General features: G+C 40.9%; 1 long non-coding RNA gene across 2 annotated transcripts; it reads left to right on the forward strand.

Annotated features, from left to right (window-relative positions):
- The first annotated feature begins 13,512 nt into the window (after positions 1–13,512).
- On the forward strand, positions 13,513–21,260 carry LOC109215738. 2 transcript variants are annotated; one of them, XR_002066399.1, is made up of 3 exons: positions 13,513–13,728; positions 14,071–14,137; positions 20,882–21,260. It is a non-coding gene; the product is annotated as an uncharacterized LOC109215738 (long non-coding RNA). The 2 variants fall into 2 exon arrangements; XR_002066400.1 differs by lacking the exon at positions 20,882–21,260 and adding an exon at positions 16,145–16,394.
- The last annotated feature ends 40 nt before the right edge of the window (positions 21,261–21,300 follow it).

Raw genomic sequence — 21,300 nt, forward strand, 5'->3', positions numbered from 1 at the left:
GGTGACACACTAGGCCGAATGAACCCCTTATCTAGGAGTTCCTAAAGCTGATCCTTCAATTCTTCGAACTCCGCTGGTGCCATACGATATGGCGGAATGGAAATGGGCTGAGTGACCGGCACCAGGTCAATACCAAAATAATGTCCCTGTCCGGTGGCATGCCTGGCAGGTCTATAGGAAAAACATCGGGAAACTCCCTCACAACTGGGACAGAATCAATGCTAGGAGTCTCGGCTCCCACATCCCTCACGAATGCCAAATATGAAAGACAACCCTTCCCAACCATACGCTGGGCCTTTAGGAATGAAATCACCCTGCTAGGAACATAGTCAGTCACACCACGCCACTCGATCCTCGGTACACCCGGGATAGCCAGAGTGACTGTCTTAGCATGACAGTCCAGAATAGCATGACACGGAGATAACCAGTCCATGCCAAAGATAACATCAAAATCCACCATGCTCAATAGCAATAGATCAACTCGGGTCTCCAGACCCCCAATAGTGACCAAACACGACCGATACACATGGTCTACAATAATAGTATCGCCCACCGGGGTAGATACATGAACAGGTAAAGCAAGACACCCTCGGGTCGTACCCAAATGATGAGCAAAATATGAGGACACATAAGAATAGGTGGAACCGGGATCAAATAAGACTGAGGCATCCCTGTGGCAGACTAAAATAATACCTGTAATGACAGCATCTGAAGCAATGGCATCTGTCCTGCCCTGAAGAGCATAAAAGTGAGCCTGGCCACCGCCCGATCGGCCTCCCCCTCTGGTGCGACCCCTGGCTGCCTGACCCTCACCCCTAGCTGGCGGGGCGGGTACTGAAGAAACTGGACCAGAAGACGAGGGCTGACCCCTCTGCTGAGATGAGCTAGCAGCACGACGAGGACACTGCCTCCACATATGCCCAAACTCTCCGCACTCATAACAATTCCCGGGTCCTGGAGAATGGGACTGAAGGGAACCCCTCGCGCCGGAGTGACTGGCTGACGCACTCGGCCAAGAAGAACCCTGAAAAGATGGAGCTCGAGATGAACCCTGTGCTAGAAGAGCGCTGAGTGAAGGCTGACTCTGCTGAGAACCATGATGACCACGACCTGAAGATGCTCCACGGTACTTGGAATGGGCCGACTGAGTGGGCCTGAAACAACGACCCCGACCCTACTGGAACTGGCCCCTCGAAGGAGCGCCACTGAAACTACCAGAACCTCGAGGCCTCTTGGCCTCCCTCTCTTCTCGATCCTGGCGGCGAACCGACTCAATATCTCGAGCTATATCCACCACCTCCTCAAATGAAGCACCCAACACTCTCTCTCTAGTCATAAGAACACGGATATGATAATTAAGGCCATCCACATATCTCCTGATCCGCTCACGATCAGACGGACCAGCCAAAGTGCATGACGAGCCAACTCTGAGAACCTCATCTCATATTGAGACACAGTCATATCTCCCTGTCGTAGCCACTCAAACTGCCTACGCAGCTCCTCCCTACGGGACCGCGGTACATACTTCTCCAAGAAAAGAGCGGAGAACTCCTGCCAAGTCAAAGGTGCTGCACCAGCCCGCCTACGTCGCTCATACGCCTCCCACCAAGTGAAGGCAGCTCCAGTAAACTAAAAAGTAGTAAAAGCCACACCGCTGGACTCGAGGATCCCCGCTGTACGGAGCATACGCTGACACCTGTCAAGAAAACCCTGGGCATCCTCGCCCTCAGCTCCAATAAATGTCGGAGGCTGGAGTCTACCAAACCTTTCGAGGCGACACTGCTCGTCCTCGGGCATAATTGGAACCCTGAACTCCTGTACTGGTACCACTGGCTGAGCTGGAGGTGCCTCTGGAGTCTGTAATCCCTGCACTGCCTGCTCAGGTGTGCGAGCAGCGGGGGTCTGATTGCCTCCCCCGGCCTGTGAAGTAGCTGCTGCTGCTGTGGTGGTTGAAACCACCTGAGCCAGGCCCGTGCAAACTGTTAATATCCGGGCCAATGTCTCCTAAAGACCCGGAATCACAATGGGCACAACTGGTGCCTGAACTGGTGGAGCCTGATCCGGAACTGGGGCAGCTGGTGGATTAATAGGTGCTGCCCTTGCTGCTCTGCCTCGGCCACGACCACGGCCGTGTCCACGGCTTCTGGTGGCCTCAGTAGGTGGCACTGGTGGTCGTCCGGCACGTCCGGTAGCTCGTGTCCTCACCATCTATGAGAGAATAGATTAAAGAGAAGTTTTGTATTCGGATCAATAAGTTCGCACGACAGAATTTCAAGAATGTGAAGTTTTCCTAAAAGGTTCTGCAGCCTCCCGAGGATAAGTACAGACGTCTCTGTACCGATCCGCGAGACTCTACTAAACCAGCTCATGACTCGCGAGACGTATTAACCTAGGCTCTGATACCAACTTGTCACGACCCAATTCCCATCCCCGGTCGTGATGGCGCCTCTCGTGAAGACAACGCCAGCCAGAACAACGCTAATACCTCTTTTAGCAATTATCAAGCTTTTAGCAAAACCAGAACATGTGTAAACAATTATAAAACGCGGAAATAACAATACCAACATACGATACCAACCCGACACAGCCCAAACCGGTCACAAGTCATGAGCTACTACAGAGTTTAAAAATGAGTCTACAAAATGTAAAGTCTGATACAATAGTCTGAAAAAAACTCAAAGATATGAAGTAGGAGAGATATGGGCTGCGGATGTCAACAGCTACCTCATCACTCCGACTAGCCTCCTGATCTGGGAAGAATCAGTGCTCAAGGGTAGACTCCACAATGCCTGTATCTGCACACATGGTGCAGGGAGTAATGTGAGTACTCCGACCCAGTGAGTAATAACAATAAATAATAACCGAATATAAGAAATCACATAACTGCACAAAACAATTCTATATCAGGCAGTAAAAGCAGTAAAACAGTAGAACAGTACAAGATAAGATGAAATCCCACTTTTTTAATAAATCCAGTAAATCAGGTAAAACAACAAGTAAATTGTAAGTAGAAATCTGCCCCTCGGGCCCAATATCAATCGCTCAGAACAGTATCAGCCCCTCGGGCTCAGTATCACATCACTCAGAACAGTATCAGCCCCTTGGGCTCAGTATCACATCACATGGGTACCCGCGCTCACTAGGGGTGTACAGACTCTGGGAGGGGCCCCTTACGGCCCAAGCACAATATCAAGCCACCTCGTGGCATATAAATCAAGGCCTGAAAGCCTTCTCACATCACACTCGAGGCCTGAAAGCCTCCTCACATATCACTCGATGCCTGAAAGCCTCCTCACAATACACTCGAGGCCTGAAAGCCTCCTCACATCATGCTCAATGCCTGAAAGCCTCACTCAGTCCAGAAAATATCATAAGCCCCTCGGGCATCAATAAAATAATAGTTCTCAGCCCAGACAACAGTGACATATCAGTAAAGTCTCAAAATCCACTTAAAACGGCTGACTTTGCAAAAATAGTATGTTCATTAGAATTGAGTTCAAATAACGTGTCGAAATAGTGAGGAAATAGTGATAACAATCCCCGAAGGATTCAAATAATCGGCATTAAGCCCAAAACATGGCAATAAGCCCAAATCACGATGATAATCAAATCAACTTAGTCAAATACGCGGTAAAATATCAAGCGAGACGGACCAAGTCACAATCCCCAGTAGTAAACAACCTCGCGCTCGCCATTAAGCGCGTATTTCACCTCAAAATAGCACTACGTTGTGCAAATCCGGGGTTTCAAACCCTCAGGATATCATTTACTATCATTACTCACCTCAAGCCGGCCAAATCCTAGCTCGCTATGCCCTTGCCTCGCAAATCGACCTCCTCACGCGTCGAATCTGATCAAAATCACAACGAATTCGTCACAATAGGTTAAGGGAACATAACCCAATCAAAAAGACTCGAAAAATATCAAAAATCACGAAATTGGCAAAACCCGAGCCCCGGGCCCACTTCTCGAAAAATCAGAAAATTAACATCACCGGATTCCTTATCTCGCCACGAGTCTATACATATCAAAATTACCAAAATCGGAGTCCATTTGACCCCTCAAATTCCACTTTGAAATACCAAATTTCCAAGCCCTAGCTTTACCCTCTTTTGATGAATTTCCACAAATTTCAATGTAAATTCTAACATTAATTCATGTATTTAGGTCAAGAAACTCACCTCCAATCACACCTAGTCGAAATCCCCTTCAAATTCCGTCCAAGAGCTCTCAAGGTTGCTTAAAAATGGTGGAAATGGACTTAAGCTCGCGGAACAAAATGAGCTTTAAAAACCCTTCTGATAACAGTGATTTTCGCATCTACGGTTCCTTTACCGCATCTGCGACTACCGCTTCTGCGGAAAATGCCATTCCCTCAACTCCCGCTTCTGCGATCACCCTACCGTATCTGAGTCACCGCAGATGCGGCTCGAAGCCCGCACCTGCGGAAACAGCAAACCTCCTCAAGACTCGCACCTGCGTCCAATCCCTCGCATCTGCGGAACCGCATATGCGGCCCTTTTTCCGCAGATGCGGAAACACCAGGTATCAGCAAATTTCAGAATTTTACTAAGTCCAAAATCATCCCGACAGCCATCCGAAATCACCCTGTTGCCCCCGGGACCTCAACCAAAAGTGCCAACCCAACCTAAAACATCATTCAAACTTGCTCCAATCATCAAAACACCACAAATAACACCAAAACCATCAAATTACATCGGATTCAAGCCTAAGTTCTTCTAAAACATCCGAATTACGCATTTGATCAAAAACCCGACCAAAACACCTCCGAATGATCTGAAATTTTGCACACACATCCAAAATCACCTAACGAAGCTACAGCAACTCTCGGAATTCCATTCCGACCCTCGGATCAAAATCTCACCTACCAACTGGAATTCGCAAAAATACTAACTTCGCCAATTCAAGCCTAATTCTACACCGGACCTCTAAAATAAGTTCCGATCACACTCATAAGTCACAAATCATTCCCCGAAGCTAACCAAATCGCCGGAAATCACATCCGAGCCCTCTAACTCATAGGTCAACATCCGGTTGACTTTTCCAAAACAAGCCTTCCTTAAGGAGACAAGTGACTCATTTTCATCTAAAACCAATCCAATTCAACTCGTTCACCCAAGACTCTTATAATACAACATAAGGAAGCAGAAAATGGGGAAAACGGGGCGGTAACTCACGTGACGACGGGCCGGTCGTCACACATATTTCCAACAATTAGCACAAGTGCGCACTCGTCACCTCATGCACGAGGCATTTCAATTACCACGAAATCAATCCTAAGGGGAAAAGTCCCCCACATAAGGTTAGACAAGCCACTTACCTCGAACTGGCTCCAAAATCAACTCGAAACCACACTTTTGCCACGAGTATCCGACTCCAAATGGCCCAAATCTATTCAATTCAATTACATATCGTAACTAACATCTCAAGCAACTGATTCTACGATTAAATTCAAAGCTAAGCCGCGAAATTAGGTAAAATGACCAAAACGCCCCTCAGGCCAACGTCTCGGATTCGGATGAAATTAACATTTTCAGAACCCTCGTACTCTCACGAGTCTAACCATATAAAAATCTCTCAAATCGGAGGTCAAGAACCCACTCAAATCTCAATAATTAAGTCTATGAAGTTTTTACCCATTTTCCATTCAAAATCCGAAATTAGATGATGAAGTTAACTAAAGATTGATGAAATATAACTAGAAAGGGTTAAAGAATCGTTACCCAATGGTCTCCTCTTCAAATCCCTCTCAAAATCGCCCTCTCCCGAGCCCCAATTCGATTTTTCTAACTTTTGAAACTAAACCCTCGAAATCACTATTTCTGGCCAGCTATTTCCGCATTTGCGGTCCTGGGACCGCATCTCCGGACAAATAGTCGCATCTGCGACTTTCATTAAAAGGCCAGGTTCCGCATCTGCGGTCACCCACTTGCAGATGCGGTTCCGCTTCTGCGGAAGATCAACCGCATTTGCGGTACCTGAAGAATTCACCAAATCCGCCTCTGCGGTCCCCTTAGCCGCATCTGCGGCGCCGCATCTGCGTTCCCCAAACTGCAGATGCGAAAATATCAGAAGCAGCAAAGNGGACGAGGTCCTTGTGGTGAAAAATTTGTGTGTTTAAATTCTCCCTTGTGAAATTAAAAATTAGTACTATAGTACTTATAGGGAGTCATGCCTATGAGGCTTATTTGAAAATTCTTGTATGAATATCTCTGTGCATAATTTGCCAATTTGTATTATAACTATTGAGTTGTTTCCCACAAGATAAGTGCCCAGGTGGCGTTAAATGTGACTCGTTAATTCGGGTAATTAATTTTGCGGTCTTCATGCCTCGTTGTTAGAAAATGGAGGTTGAAACGAGATTTTTGTTGGCATGAGATTAATTGGCGATTTGTAATCGATTATGAACAACTATTAAGGCCAGAGATGTGGTTATGGTCATACATATGATGTGTTTCATGTCCAGATATCTTTATGATAATGTCACGCTTGTAATGCGGAGATTTGTGTTATTGATATATATATTATGGTGATTTGTTGAGTTGTGGATGTGTTGTTAGGAGTTGTTTTGGTGTTACTCTTGACAGGTGGATAGGCCCAATTACAGGGGAGACTCTGCCGAAATTTCTGAAAAATTTTGAGAGTTAGAAAATTTGGGACATTGAGATGTTCGAAGAAAAAAATGTTACATTATGTGTTTGAGAGCGGACTCTACTTCTTATTTGAGGGTGAATTACCCTAAGTGGGGGAGGATGTAACAACCGTTAAGCGCTATTAAAAAGTTGATGCGTGCGTAGGCACGAGTTGCTATAGCCAGGTGAGACTAAGATCGTGTGATGATGTGAAAATCGGACCTTTTTGAAAATGTTCGGAGTATAAGAAATTTTGTCTTAAAGTTTACAAATATGGGTAAGAGAAATAGCCTCAATTGAAATTGTATTGTCGAACTTATTTCGAATGTGGGATCAACCACGAGTATATGTGTAAAAGTAGAAACATCAATTTGGTAACCTCAGAATAATCTTAGCACGTTCGAGGACGAACATTTGTTTAAGAGGTGGAGGATGTAACGACCCGAATTTTCGTTTTAAGAATTTGCATCTCGTTCACGGCTTAAGACCCCGAGAAGCTCCGTAATAGACATTATGACCCGCATGTATGGTCAAGTTTGGTTTTCGTAAGATTCGGAGTTAAATTTAAAGAAAAATCAAAATCTTATTTTTGAAGCTCAAATGGAAAGAGTTGACCGGAGAGTTGACTTTTGAGCAAACGACCCTGAAATGGAATTTTAATGATGTCAATAGCTTCGTATGGTGATTTAGGACTTAGACGTGTGTCCGAATATGGATTTGGAAGTCCATAGGACAATTCGATGCATTTTGGCGAAATAATAAAGTTAACGTGTTCTAATTATATTATCTTATATGTGGAAGAGGTCTATTACCATGATGGATACCAATTGGATATGATAGCAAGTGTATGAGGTGTACTATTAGATATATGGGGTCTAAGGAAAGTCCTAAGTCTAAGCCAAGTTGGAAAATTTTATAATAGACTAAAGTTGCAAATGAGTACGCACAAGACCTCACTTTGGACGAGCATATCTACATATATATAAGGTGTTATGTGATGCACAATCTATCAAATGAAAGGTCTTTGAGTCTAGTTTTTAATGTTTCAAACTGTTCATCAATTGGACATTTGTACAAAAAGTTATCATTGATTTACTGAAGGCGGGTAATACTGTGGTCTGGGGCAGTGTAAATCGCAAGTACCAAATGCGATTTACAAGTCACATTTGACACCTGCGACTTGCCTGGACAGATTACATTTTTAACACATTTGGAGCTATGGAGCTCGGATTTGGGCGATTTCAAAGGGGTTTTTCACGATTTCGACTTGGGTAAGTTCTCTATATCCGGAAGTGATTACATTTCATAAATCTATATCAATATTCATCGTTTATTGCGGATTTGGATGAAAGAAATTGTAGTTTTTGTAAAACTTTACAAAAATTGAAAATTTAGGATTTGAAGGTCCATTTGACATCGGAATTCGATAATTTTTGTATTGTTGAACTCGTATAGAAATGGATTGTCGGATTTTATGAGTTTCGTCGGGTTCTGAGAAGTGTGCCCCACGAGCAATTTTGAGCTAAATTTCGGATTTTAATTCGGAAAATGTGTAAATTCATATGGAATTAGTTCCTACGATTCGTGTTGAGTATTTTGACTAGATTTGAAGCTTATGACGAATTCGCGAGGCAAAGGCTTGTTGGAATTTTGAATTGGTAGCAAAGCGAGGTAAGTGTTTGGTCTAACCTTAGCTTGAGGGATTAGGAGTTGTGTCCTATTTGTTATGTGTTATTTGTTGAGTACGACGTACAGTCATGGTGACGAGTATCTATACGTTGGTGTCAAGCATGCCCGTGAGTCTTATACTTCGATTAACGTGACTCCGTTTCGTATTGGATATGCTCTATATGATAAATTCTATTGGGGAATATGACTTGTGGAAGTATTATTGTTAATTGAACATGGTAGAGCGTTGGCTCAAGTTGAGAATTTAATTGTTGAACATGGTAGAGCGCTGGCTCAAGTTGAGGTTTCATTGTGTAGTTAATTATCGGTACAAGTTTGGTTATAGCTGATTCCCTAGCCGGGACATATTTAATCCCTACTGTTGGTTCCCTTGCCGGGACGTTATTGCTTATTATATTGTTTCCCTTGCCGGGATATTATTGTTTATGATATTGTCTCCCTTGCCGGGATGTTATTGTTTATGATATTGTCTCCCTTGCCGGGATGTTATTGTTTATGATATTGTATCCCTTGCCGGGATGTTATTGTTTATGATATTGTCTCCCTTGCCGGGATATGGTTGTTTCTTTATTGTTTCCTTGCTGGGATTCTTTTGTGATTAGTGTTGGCAACAATATTAAATGGATCGGGTTGCACGCCGCAACAATATTAAATGGATCGGGTTGCACGCCGCAACAATATTAAATGGATCGGGTTGCACGCCGCAACAATATTAAATGGATCGGGTTGCACACCGCAATAATATTAAATGGATCGGGTTGCACGCCTCAACAATATTAAATGGATCGGGTTGCACGCAGCAACAATATTAAATTGTTGGATCGGGTTGCACGCCGCAACAGTAATATATGGTTGGGATCGGGTTGCACGTCGCAACAAGAAAGAATAAAAGTGAATTTTGATTCTTATGGTGAGGACGTGAGTAAAAGTACGAAGGGTGAGGCCGTACACTTTCTGTTTGCTGTGTTTAATTGTTGTTATCAATTCAAGTGTTTTAATGGTTCAAAATTTTCCTTACTGCTGTGATCCTTTGTGTTGGAACCCGTATTGTTTTCAATACCTCGCCGCATTTATATATAGCTTTCAATACTTCAAATTTCAACAATTGTTATATTTTTAACTCAATGTATTTCTCAACTAAATTTTTCTTAAACCGTTTGAGGTTGTACTTTACTTAAAAAGGAATTTCTACTATATTTTGATTTATTGATTTCTCGTATTAAAGGTAATGATTCATTCGATATTGTACTTTAATTGAAAAGGATATTTTCTTTATCAAATGATTTCAAAAACTAACTTCATCTTTTCTTGGTTATATCCTAATTGAGTTGGAAGTTGTACTCTACTTTATGTTAAGTGAATGAGGCTCCTTGAACATTCTTAGTTGTATTGGGTATGGAACCTATGAACTGAGTAATATGAGAATATTGTTGTGCAATGTGAGACAGAAATATGTGGGCACAAGGTGCCGGGGAAATTATTATGGTGTTATTTAAATGGCACGTGAGTTGTCCGTGCAATTGTGATATAAATATGGGCACGAGGTGCCGTGAAAATCTGAAAGTGGGCTGAGATCTATATTATTTATGATTTTTAAATGAAGCGTCACAAGGTGACCTTTACTCAAAAGGAAGTATATTAAAAATATATTTATTGAAAAGCATATTATCTTAGAGATTATTACTTGAAGGATTCATAGGCGAAAGATTTATATTTGAAGGACTTGATTAATTGATTGCACTTGTATTTATTATTTGTTGAGAAACATTTATGATGTTCTCGTTGCCTGCTATTTATATCACTGGTTGATCATTGTTGCCCCCATTATTATCTGCTTCCTATTATTTTGTACGCTATATTGCACAGGTTTATTTGGTAGCCTGGTCCTAGCCTCGTCACTACTTCACCGAGGTTAGGCTAGGCACTTACCAGCAATGGAGGCGGTTGTGCTGATACTACACTTCTGTACGTTTTTGTGTACAGATCCAGGAGGATTGATAGTTGCTGTGCGGGTCATCGCGATGGAGACTCAAGGTAAACCTGCTATAGCGTTCGCAGGTCTCGGAGTCACCTTCATTTGTGTTTACTTCCATTTGCTCTGTTTCGGGGCAGTGGTATATTATTTTGTGAAATTACTCTTAGATAGGCTTGTGACTTGTACCACTGGTTTTGGGAATTGTAAATTGTTAAGAGTTATTCAGATTAAGGTTAGTAAATATACATATTATCTCAGTTAATGTTAGGCTTACCTAGTTTAGAGACTAGGTGCCATCACGACTCCTTCGGAGGGATTTTTAGGTCGTGACAAGTTTGTATCAGAGCTTTAGGTTCATAGGTGCTACAAGTCATAAGCGAGTTTAGTAGAGTCTTGCGGATCGGTACGGAGACGTATGTACTTATCTTCGAGAGGGTACAGAACTATTAGGATAACCTCACTTCTTTCATTCCTTATCGTGCGATATTGATTCAGCTTGAAGCGTATATCTTATGTTCTTTTGCTTCTACCCATGTTTGGAATTGCGCCTGCGCCAATGGTTTGTGATACTGTAAAGGGGTTATAAGGGAGCCAAAGTTGCTCGACTACTATTACCACGTGTCGTCCAGAATTGGGGATGCGGAAGTATGGAGAGATCTTTCAGTTTTGCGCATATGGATGCAATANTCGTACTCTCACGAGTCTAACCATATAAAAATCTCTCAAATCGGAGGTCAAGAACCCACTCAAATCTCAATAATTAAGTCTATGAAGTTTTTACCCATTTTCCATTCAAAATCCGAAATTAGATGATGAAGTTAACTAAAGATTGATGAAATATAACTAGAAAGGGTTAAAGAATCGTTACCCAATGGTCTCCTCTTCAAATCCCTCTCAAAATCGCCCTCTCCCGAGCCCCAATTCGATTTTTCTAACTTTTGAAACTAAACCCTCGAAATCACTATTTCTGGCCAGCTATTTCCGCATTTGCGGTCCTGGGACCGCATCTCCGGACAAATAGTCGCATCTGCGACTTTCATTAAAAGGCCAGGTTCCGCATCTGCGGTCACCCACTTGCAGATGCGGTTCCGCTTCTGCGGAAGATCAACCGCATTTGCGGTACCTGAAGAATTCACCAAATCCGCCTCTGCGGTCCCCTTAGCCGCATCTGCGGCGCCGCATCTGCGTTCCCCAAACTGCAGATGCGAAAATATCAGAAGCAGCAAAGTCTGCAATCTCTCAACTTCAAAAATCTTTCCGTCAACCATCTGAATTCATCCCGAGCCCCCCGGGACCTCAACCAAAAGCACCAACATCACCTAATACCCTATTCAAACTTGTACCAATCCTTAAAACACCTAAAACAATACCGGAAAATCGAATTAATCAAGGATTTAGGCCTAAGAACTTCATATTCTCTCAAAATACGCTTTCGATCAAAAATCTAACCAAAACACGTCCGAATGACCTGAAATTTTGCACACACATCCCAAATGACATGACGGAGCTACTGCAACTGCCGGAATTCCATTCCGACCCTCGGATCAAAACCTCACTATCGGACCGGAAACTTCAAAAATTCAAACTTCGGCATTTCAAGCCTAAATGAGCTACGGACCTCCAAAACACATTCCGAACACGCTCCTAACCCCGAAATCACCTAACGGAGCTAACGGGACCATCAGATTTCCATTCCGAGGCCGTCTTCACACTGTTCTGGCTATGGACCATTTTCCAACACTTAAGCTCTCCTTTAGGGACTATGTGTCCCAAAACTCTCCAAAACTCAAAATCGAACGTCCCGGCAAACCAAATAGCAGAAATGAACTTAGGGGAAGCAGTTACTAGGGGATCGGGGCGTAAATTCCAAAAACGACCGACCGGGTCGTTACAAGCACTCTATTCCTGGGATTCATGGTCATTATATTCTATAACGTGGGGTCACTTCTAGCAACTTGGCATTGCAATTTTGCTCCTAAGAGTCTTTATGTTCAGTTTATTTCTTTCCACCATATTTATGAAACAATTTTTATGACCAAACATAGATGAAAATTGATCATTCAACATGTGTATCTTTCCGGTTAGCGAGGTTAGCTTTCACCTACATTCAGATAATTAGAGGTGCCTAAAAAGAAAATATATATGTTGTGGATGAATATACATCCAAGTATGTGTAACAAATATAACAGGTTGTATATTTGATTTTTTATAAAGCTATAGTCCTCTTTAGAGAATGATTCTGTTTTATGAGTATGTTTCAAATGTTTTCTTCTTCAATATATAATCGATAGGTACCAAGCTACAGTCTTACGACTTAGTACGTACTACTGAAATTTGACATTCTTAGAAACACATCTTCTGAGGAGGAAGAAGAGCTTGGAGGCAGAAGATGATGAACTTTTTTAGGTGATAGATGAAATTCAGTGGCCCTGCTAAAAGATAAGTTTTTAATGCTTTTTTAGGTGATAGATGAAATTCAGTGGCCCTGCTAAAAGATAAGTTTTTAATGCTTTTTTGGATGATAGATAAAAGATGACATGATAATTTCAACTGATGTCGTGTAACGACTCGAATTTTCGTTTTAAGAATTTACGTCTCGTTCACTGCTTAAGACCCCGAGAAGCTTCATAATACACATTATGACCCGCATGTATGGTCAGGTTTGGTTTTCGTAAGATTCAGAGTTAAATTTAAAGAAAAATCAAAATCTTATTTTTGATGCTCAAATGGAAAGAGTTGACCGGAGAGTTGACTTTTGAGCAAACGACCCTGAAATAGAATTTTAATGATGTCAATAGCTTCGTATAGTGATTTCGGACTTAGACGTGTGTCCGAATATGGATTTGGAAGTCCATAGGACAATTCGACGCATTTTGGCGAAATAATAAAGTTGACGTGTTCTAATTATATTATCTTATATGTGGAAGAGGTCTATTACCATGATGGATACCAATTGGATATGATAGCAAGTGTACGAGGTGTACTATAAGATATATGGGGTCTAAGGAAAGTCCTAAGTCTAAGCCAAGTTGGAAAATTTCATAATAGACTAAAGTTGCAAATGAGTACGCACAAGACCTCACTTTGGACGAGCATATCTACATATATATAAGGTGTTATGTGATGCACAACCTATCAAATGAAAGGTCTTTGAGTCTAGTTTTTAATATTTCAAACCGTTCATCAATTGGACATTTGTACAAAAAGTTATCAGTGATTTACTGAAGGCGGGTAATGCTGTGTTCTGGGGCAGTGTAAATTGCAAGTACCAAATGCGATTTACAAGTCATGACACCTGCGACTTGCCTGGACAGATTACAAAACGCAAGTTTCAGCCATTTTTAACACATTTGGAGCTATGGAGCTCGGATTTGGGCGATTTCAAAGGGGTTTTTCACGATTTCGACTTGGGTAAGTGCTCTATATCCGGAAGTGATTACATTTCATAAATCTATATCAATATTCATCGTTTATTTCGGATTTGGATGAAAGAAACTATAGTTTTTGTAAAACTTTCCCAAAAATGAAAATTTAGGATTTGAAGGTCCATTTGATATCGAAATTCGATAATTTTTGCATGGTTGAACTCGTATCGGAATGGGTTGTCGGATTTATGAGTTTCGTCGAGTTCCGAGACGTGGGCCCCACGAGCAATTTTGAGCTAAATTTCGGATTTTAATTCGAAAAATGTGTAAATTCATATGGAATTAGTTCCTACGATTCGTGTTGAGTATTTGGAATTATTATGACTAGATTTGAAGCTTCGGACGAATTCGCGATGCAAAGGCTTGTTGGAATTTTGAATTGGTAGCAAAGCGAGGTAAGTGTTTGGTCTAACCTTAGCTTGAGGGATTAGGAGTTGTGTCCTATTTGTTATATGTTATTTGTTGAGTACGACGTATAGGCATGGTGACGAGTATCCATATGTTGGTGTCAAGCATGCTCGTGAGTCTTATACTTCAATTAATGTGACTCCGTTTCGTATTGTATATGCTCTATATGATAAATTCTATTAGGGAATATGACTTGTGGAAGTATTATTGTTAATTGAACATGGTAGAGCATTGGCTCAAGTTGAGAATTTAATTGTTGAACATGGTAGAGCGTTGACTCAAGTTGAGGTTTCATTGTGAAGTTAATTATCGGTACAAGTTTGGTTATAGTTGATTCCTTTGCCGGGACATATTTAATCCCTACTGTTGGTTCCCTTGCCGGGACGTTATTGCTTATTATATTGTTTCCCTTGCCGGGATATTATTGTTATACTATTGTTCCCTCGCCGGGATGTTATTGTTTATGATATTGTCTCCCTTGCCGGGATGTTATTGTTTATGATATTGTCTCCCTTGCCGGGATGTTATTGTTTATGATATTGTCTCCCTTGCCGGGAGTTATTGTTTATGATATTGTCTCCCTTGCCGGGATGTTATTGTTTATGATATTGTCTCCCTTGCCGGGATATGGTTGTTTCTTTATTGTTTCCTTGTCGGGATTCTTTTGTGATTAGTGTTTGCAACAATATTAAATGGATCGGGTTGCACGCCGCAACAATATTAAATGGATCGGGTTGCACGCCGCAACAATATTAAATGGATCGAGTTGCACGCAGCAACAATATTAAATGGATCGAGTTGCACGCAGCAACGATATTAGATGGTTGGATCGGGTTGCACGCCGCAACAGTAATATATGGTTGGGATCGGGTTGCACGCCGCAACAAGAAAGAATAAAAGTGAATTTTGATTCTTATGGTGAGAAAGTGAGTAAAAGTACGAAGGGTTAGGCTGTGCACTTTCTGTTTGCTGTGTTTAATTGTTTTTATCAATTCAAGTGTTTTAACGGTTCAAAATTTTCCTTACTGCTGTGATCCTTTTGTGTTGGAACCCGTATTGTTTTCAATACCTCGCCGCATTTATATATAGCTTTCAATACTTCAAATTTCAACAATTGTTACATTTTTAACTCAATGGATTTCTCAACTAAATTTTTCTTAAACCGTTTGAGGTTGTACTTTACTTAAAAAGGAATTTCTACTATATTTTGATTTATTGATTTCTCGTATTAAAGGTAATGATTCATTCGATATTGTACTTTAATTGAAAAGGGTATTTTCTTTATCAAATGATTTCTAAAAAATAACTTCATCTTTTCTTGTTGATATCCTAATTGAGTTGGGAGTTGTACTCTACTTTATGTTAAGTGAATGAGGCTCCTTGAACATTCTTAATTGTATTGGGTATGGAACCTATGAACTGAGTAATATGAGAATATTGTTGTGCAATGTGAGACAGAAATATGTGGGCACAAGGTGCCGGGGAAATTATTATGGTGTTATTTAAATGGCACGTGAGTTGTCCGTGCGATTGTGATATAAATATAGGCACGAGGTGCCGTGAAAATGTGAAAGTGGGCTGAGATCTATATTATTAATGATTTTAAAATGAGGCGTCACAAGGTGACCTTTACTCGAAAGGAAGTATATTAGAGATATATTTATTGAAAAGCATATTATATTAGAGATTATTACTTGAAGGATTCATAGGCGAAAGATTTATATTTGAAGGACTTAATTAATTGATTGCACTTGTATTTATTATTTGTTAAGAAACATTTATGATGTTCTCGTTGCCTGCTAATTATATCACTGGTTGATCATTGTTGCCCCCATTATTATCTGCTTCCTATTATTTTGTACGCTATATTGCACAGGTTTATTTGGTAGCCTGGTCCTAGCCTCGTCACTACTTCGCCGAGGTTAGGCTAGGCACTTACCAGCACATAGGATCGGTTGTGCTGATACTAAACTTCTGTACATTTTTGTGTACAGATCCAGGTGGATTGATAGTTGCCGTCAGGGTCATCGCGATGGAGACTCAAGGTAAACCTGCTACAGCGTTCGCAGGTCTCGAAGTCACCTTCATTTGTATTTACTTCCATTTGCTCCTTTGTTTCGGGGCAGTGGTATATTATTTTGTGAAATTACTCTTAGATAGGCTTGTGACTTGTACCACCGATTTTGGGAATTGTAAATTGTTAAGAGTTATTCAGATTAAGGTTAGCAAATATACATATTATATCAGTTAATGTTAGGCTTACCTAGTTTAGAGACTAGGTGCCATCACGACTCCTTCAGAGGGATTTTTGGGTCGTGACAAGCTGGTATCAGAGCTCTAGGTTCATAAGTGCTACAAGTCATAAGCGAGTTTAGTAGAGTCTTGCGGATCGGTACGGAGACGTCTGTACTTATCTTCGAGAGGCTACAGAACTATTAGGATAACCTCACTTCTTTCATTCCTTATCGTGCGATATTAATTCAGCTTGAAGCATATATCTTATGCTCTTTTGCTTCTACTCATGTATGGAATTGCGCCTGCACCAATGGTTTGTGATACTGTAAAGGGGTTATAAGGGAGCCAAAGTTGCTCGACTACTGTTACCACGTGTCGTCCAGAATTGGGGATGCGGAAGTATAGAGAGATCTTTCAATTGTGCACATATGGATGCAATATGTTTTGACATTTGGTTGACAAGTACAATCTTAGGAAGGTTTAATTGGTTACCTAATCATCAGGTGGATGTAGATAAAAAAAATAGTTGGTAGTATTAGAGACTATGTGTTTCGTATGGGATTTCTATTTAGCAAAGGGTACTTACTAACCAACCAAGACACTGGAGGAAACGAGTTTAACCGTCACGAGGATGACATGCGCCAAACAAATGGCTTGAGGTGTCTTATTACTGGTGTCGTACGAGCAATAAAGGTTAGTATTGTGAATCATCGGAATGTTTCATATGGCTTCGTGCCAGGTGAGGGGAGTCCACTATCAACGATCAAATTGCGGGGTCATGTGTTATGTCAATTTTGGCATGAGATGTATTTATGTGGTATTGAAAGGTTTTCCAAAACTTGTATATGATTAAGAGCTGAGATTTGAATGGGATGATGATGGGACTTGAGATATTCCCGCGTCCTTAACAATTCTACATTTCAGTATCAGAGGGGTCACAGAAATAATTTCAGCATACTCGTAGTGCTTAAGTTAATCACAACACTCGCGTGGGGCGGTCATCTTTTAATGTGCCAGTGGCATGGAATTTCTTGCAATGGTTATTTAAGTTATCCGGTATGAACTCAGTATGAGCAGTCGAACTGCGGATGGGTTGTTATGAATATGGTGATACTAGGAACATCCTGAGAAATTGTCCTAGACTTGGGAGAAATCTGTTCCATCAGAGCACACGTGCCACGTACTCCATTATAGTTACTACTCTACCTACACTACCAATTAGGGGTGGAGGAAAAGCGGGTAGATGGCGCCTAAGAGGTGGAGGCCCGACCCATTGATATATTCACTATGGTATAGCTGAGGTCGTTACAAGAACGAACTCGAGTTATCATAAAGGAACAATTTCCTTAACTTGATTCAGTTATGAGTATCGAGGCAAGTCCTCATAATATGCTCTACTCATGAGTGAGCTTCGTAATCTTAAATTTACTTATGTGCATACTCCTGTTGGGAGATTATATGGAGATAACTATGTCTATCATTATGTGTTAGTCACTAAAAATAGTTGTGATGTGATTTCAGGAAAAATTAATTTAAATTGCGAATTTTATTCCCTATCGATGTGAGGGTTCATTATATGTTGTGGTTTTGTTTGACGGAATTTATTTAGAAGAAAAAAGAAAGGAAATGAAAATTTTCAGTTGGCACAATGTGCATATTACTTGTGGTACGTAGTTGAGGATGAGATCCTCGTATTTTTATATGAAGTGAGATATTTAAACTAGCTACAAGCTGCGGTGGATGTCATATAAGGACGACGTCCTTGTGGTGAAAAATTTATGTGTTTAAATTCTCCCTTGTGAAATTAAAAATTAGTACTATAGTACTTATAGGGAGTCATGCCTGTGAGTACGTAATTTTTGCCCTATATGAATTACTCCCATANATGCTTATATGTGGAGGGCCTTTACCAAAAGGCTATTCCTCCCTTATCTATGAGTAGGCTTGGGAGTTGTTAGGCTTTAAAAATGGAGGGAAGTGACAACACATAGGTATGGTTCATATATGAAAGTAAAGCTAAAGACACTTGTTGCAGCACTGGAAATTAGTTGTTTCTGGCTTACGTTGTTATTATTTTTAAAATTTGGATTTCTGTGTGTAGGATATTGCGACTAGGGTTATAGCTGAGGAGTTGAGGCCTGAGCAGACAATTATCTTGAAGGTCATGACCAGGAACCCTTGACACAAATAGATGCGTCAGAAGTTCCATAGAGATTACTTCTTAATACAATTTCTTTCAAATTCATTAAAATTTCATGTACCGATTCTTGAATGCCCGTTATGGTAGAATATTCATGTGGGACTTTCTCAAATTTTACACGTGTGATACATGTTCCTTCTATTTCTCCAAGTAACGCTCTTCGCATCGCAATGCCTATTGTGTCGGCTTGGCCTTTCATAAGTGGAGACAGAATAAAGCGTCCATAATAAAGGCGTTTACTGTCTGTTCTTGATTCAACACACTTCCACTGTAGTGTCCGAGTAGATACTGTTACTTTCTCTCGAACCATAGTACTATTATTTGATTAGTATCATCGAATCTTTTATTTCTCTTGAGATTTCTTCAATGTTCAGTTCTACACACGTCTTTTTTTCGGAGGTCTACAGCCATTATGTGGCATAGGAGTTACATCCCGTACGAAAGTTAATAGTATACCACTTCGACGAATAGCTCGTAATGCTGCATCTCTTCCGAGACCGGGACCTTTTAACCCGGTCCAGGATCCCTTTACCACTCAAAACGACCCCGTTTTATTAGGTTTTAATCTCAACCGTCGATGTTGTTTGATCAGACGGCTGAGAACTAGGGATTTTTTAATATTTTAATGTCCAAACACCCCCTACCCCGTCTCTCGTCTCTCTCACTCACCAGAAGACCTCTCCATCGCCGCCGTCTGCTACTGCCGGAAATCGCCTACGGCGGCGGCGAGTCTCCAAACCATCCCAAATCTTTACCACAGCTTCCTCTCCGCCTCCACATCCTCAATCTGCAACCAATTTCCTACAAAACCTACCCAAATCCCTCGAATCTAGATCGAACACCTGAAACCCAAGCCGCCGCCCTAGAATTCCCAATCCCCTGCCTGGCGGCGCCACCTCCTTTCAACACCAAAATCACACCACAGACCCACCATGATCTCCTCTCTCCAAACCCCTAACCCATACCCCTCGAATCAATTTTGAACTCGTTAAATCCTAAATCCGATTCCAAACCAAAAGTTCAAAATCATCTTCGTTCGAGCTGGGTAGCATGCAGTGCTTTTCCTTCAAAGTTTGAGGGTCTGACTCGACATAAGTTTGGTTGAAGTTTCGCTTCCATTTGTTGTCAAGGTCTGATCTGGTAAGTTCCTGTCCCTCTTGTGTTTTCTTTCTCCCATTATCCTTCTCCTTCCTTCTCTTTAACCTAGTTTTCTTCCGTTTGGAAAGTCAACTTGCCTTCCGAGTTCAACATGTTTCCTTTTCTGTTTTCCTTTTTCTTGTTTTTTGTTTTTCTCTTCTTTTCTTTTGTGGAATCCGTTTTGTAACTTATTTAGTTTGGCTAAGTTTCTGATTCTTTACTTTCACTCCAGTCGACCTAATTAGATTTAATTCAGTTCATTTCTTGTTATGAAGATTAAGTAAATTGATTCATGCACCCTCATAAACGTTGATTACATGTTAAAAGGTTTCTGGATCTTTTCTTTTGGGAATAGTGGGTCAATTTTTAAATGGGGAATCCCTGATTGCCCTAATTGGGTTTTGAAATTCAAAGGGCCCAGGTGGGGATTCAATTTGGGTTTGCAGACCTACACCAAGTCTGGTCGTGTCGATTTGGCCCATATTTTTGTTCAGGGGTAAATAACAAGGATGAAAAGGGGTAGTTTAGGTATTTGGTTTAGGGAATCTTTTGATAACAGAAAAGGGAAGTTTCTAGTGAGGGTCTTAATCGAATTTCAGAAGTGTAGTGGCTTAGCTTGGCCAACAAGTCAATAATTGGTGGACTAACTTGAAAATCAGAGAATTAATTAGGTGTATCTAGGCAAAAATTAAAAGTTGAAAAGGGCCTAAGGGGTAAAACTAAATTCTGAAAGATGCCCTACTCCCTTGCCTATAAAGGCATGCTTTCTTGCATAAGAAGGCAGACTTTCAGAGATAGAAAAATAGAGAAAAATCAGACGGCTGAAGATTTGAAAAAAAAACACTTTTCCATTAGTTTCCTTTTCTGTAATTTTAAAGTTTGAATCCCTGAAGTAATCTTTGGTTCTTCAGGTTGTTTTCTTTTTTCTGAAGTTATTTCTGGTTCACATGGGATTAGAGATGGTTTAATTTGGGTTTGGAAAGCTGGTTTTAAGCTGAGGGTGTGTTTGAAATTCTGTTTCAATTCAAGTTTGATTTTGGGGTTTACTGTGTATCAACACTGATTTTTGCTGAGTTCCTTTGGCATTATTTCATTACTGGGATTCTGGCTGTTCTGCTACTGCTGATTTATTGATCCTTTTGCTTTCCTTTCACTCCAGGTACACTTTTCCTGAACTATACCCAATGTAAGGTCGAGTTTAAAGATGGAAATGAAAAACAAAGTTGAAAGAATGATCATACTGTTATTTGTAGTATTTCTATGTGATTGGTTGCCTTAGTTACTTGATTCATTATGTATGCTAGTTAGTTTTTTTTCTCCTCAATAGTTGAGTACTTTGAGTTGTAGTTGGTTTGGGACTGTTGAAGTGCTGCAACATTAGACTCATTTGAGCATTTGAGTTTTAGTTTTAATCTTGGTTAAAATAGGTGTGCTTGTTTGGTGACGATTTTTGAGTTGGAATAATTATGAGGATAAGTATAAGTTGGGGACAAATCGAGTAGTGTGCAGTCTGTATTTTCAACCAAGCCTGTTAGTTAGTTTAAATGTTCAGCATAAGTCAGTCTGTTATTTAATATG

This window comes from Nicotiana attenuata, unplaced genomic scaffold (assembly GCF_001879085.1).
Source record: "Nicotiana attenuata strain UT unplaced genomic scaffold, NIATTr2, whole genome shotgun sequence".
In the NCBI taxonomy this organism is placed as follows: domain Eukaryota; kingdom Viridiplantae; phylum Streptophyta; class Magnoliopsida; order Solanales; family Solanaceae; genus Nicotiana; species Nicotiana attenuata.